This window comes from Glandiceps talaboti, chromosome 12 (assembly GCF_964340395.1).
Source record: "Glandiceps talaboti chromosome 12, keGlaTala1.1, whole genome shotgun sequence".
Taxonomy (NCBI): Eukaryota; Metazoa; Hemichordata; class Enteropneusta; family Spengelidae; genus Glandiceps; species Glandiceps talaboti.
Genome location: NC_135560.1, coordinates 6,832,598 through 6,834,752, shown reverse-complemented (window position 1 = coordinate 6,834,752; position 2,155 = coordinate 6,832,598). Strand labels below are relative to the sequence as shown.

The 2,155-nt window shown below is 38.5% G+C and overlaps 1 non-coding gene across 1 annotated transcript; it reads right to left on the bottom strand.

Annotated features, from left to right (window-relative positions):
- Positions 1-1,747: 1,747 nt before the first annotated feature.
- LOC144444076 (5S ribosomal RNA) lies at positions 1,748-1,866 on the bottom strand. The gene has a single exon (XR_013481806.1). It is a non-coding gene; the product is annotated as a 5S ribosomal RNA (ribosomal RNA).
- Between the last annotated feature and the right edge of the window lie 289 nt (positions 1,867-2,155).

Sequence of the window (2,155 nt, the reverse complement as noted above, 5' to 3'; positions counted from 1 at the left end):
AAATTTCGTTCACAACAACAATGACAACTCCGACGACAGCGATGTCACAGTTCAGACCAATGACCAGATTTAACCCGAAACTTTAATTTCTTTAGCAATATGCAAATCTCAGGAATGTGTATTACGTAGGTGTACATATTAGCTAAGATCTTGTGTAACTGTAAATTTGCATCAAAAAGACACCTTAAGTATTGACCCTCTTCCTTTTCAAGTAAACACACAATCTCGGCTTGTTATCCGAAATGTGAACGCACTAAAAACAAAAGGGGATTTCCGTAGATGTGAGTGTATGGATTCCCCCAAACCCATGGCGTTCTTAGTAACTGTTGTGCTTTATTCACAGGTGCCGGCTTACAGACAGTGTTTGACTTACATTATAAACCGCCGTGTGTCTGTCAAGACTAGAGACATTGTCTCCTAAGTTTACAATTGACGTACCAATCTAGTATTTGCTAAACCAGGGACTTTATGCCTTTGGTCAGAACTTCTTTGTCCTATGATCCCCTAGTGATTTCTTGAAGCAAACACCAGTCACTCCCAGCAGGGACCAAAACAATTTTGTTAATGGTTCAACTTTAGATAGACAACTCGCTGTTCAACTGCAAACATAAGAATTTCTCCATTAACCATTGAATTAATTAAAAGTTATTAGCTTGAAAACAGAATAAATACATGTAGTAAAAAAAACCCTGAAATTTCAAACAGACATTCTGCGGTCAAGTCAATCCAAATACACCGAGTGCTATGAGTGTTTACCGTTGTTGTCTCAGAAGAAATTTACCTCACGGGTAGTAAGGAATACTTTTCATGCAATAATTTGTCTGGGATGTCATTGTACCCACCGGTACCTACTCACCCACCTCTCTACCTGCTGTATGTCTATGTAGTCTAAGAATTAAGTACGTGACTATTCTACCAAGAGCGCATTGCAACGTTGTTCAACCATTATCCAAACGTTAGAATGGCAATTTTGCCATTCAACATGAGCATCCACACTGATACAAAGAATTGTGTAAGTACTTGTATAGTAGCTAAAATGTAATCATACGTCAGCATGTATTGCCTAAAAACACGAGCTCAACTTAAAATGAGCACATCAAGTTCTCGTGACAATTCTATTCCAGTCATAGTGAATGATTGATAGCATACAAAATAGACATGAATTGCAGTAACCGCAATTGACGACGATTAAACGCACTGAAAGATAAGAAAACTAATTTCAGCATAGATGCAGTAGTGAACTATCCATGATGACCATGTCCGTCCAGGGTCAATGTCCTTTGTTAGAATCACTACTGCAAATGTAGTGCGCATGTGTCGTCTCACGTTGTTCTCAGGCTGAAATATTGATGTCGTTGTTGTGAAGATCGTGACTTTTCTCAAAACTTCGTATACAGCAGAGGTATACAGCAATAGAAACGAGTATGTGTGGTGTTGAAAGCCATGCAGAATATTTGCAAGGAAACTAAGCTTTTAAATAATACTAAAAGTAGTGTCCGTTACATTGTGTATAGCTATTGCAGATATGTGGTAACCGGTATGTTCTAGAGAACTTTAGGTGTTCATACCTACTGTGTATAATAGAAACTGAAATCTGATGAGATGTGGTGATTTGAAGTGTTGATAATATGTAGTGTCCGAAATAGAAAGTGTACAATGTGTATTAATCATACTGAAGAGTAGCACAATTGAATTTCTTCAAACTGGACGACTTTCGACTTTGCCCCAAAGGTAAAAAAAATCAAAAAGTCTACAGCACATGGTATTCCCAGACGGTCTCCCATTCAAGTACTAACCACGCCCGACGCAGCTTCACTTCGGTGATCGAACGAGAACCGGCTTTTTCCACGTAGTATGGCCGTAGACAAGGTTTTGAACAGAACCTTTGGTTTTTATCACTAAAAAGTGCTACTCTGACTATTCAGCAATGACAACTTCAATATGTACGTACAGTTGGTGTGCGAAAATACGATCAAGACAGTAAACTTCGATATGATATCAAAAATTCCTATACGGCACAGGTAGTTACAGGCCGTCACAGGTAATCCTAAAGATGGCGCTGTTTACATCAAGTTGCCCGACAGTACTCCAAAAAACATACTATTTAAATTCGTTATCAAAATGATACTTTGCACCACTTTCGCTATGCCAAAAT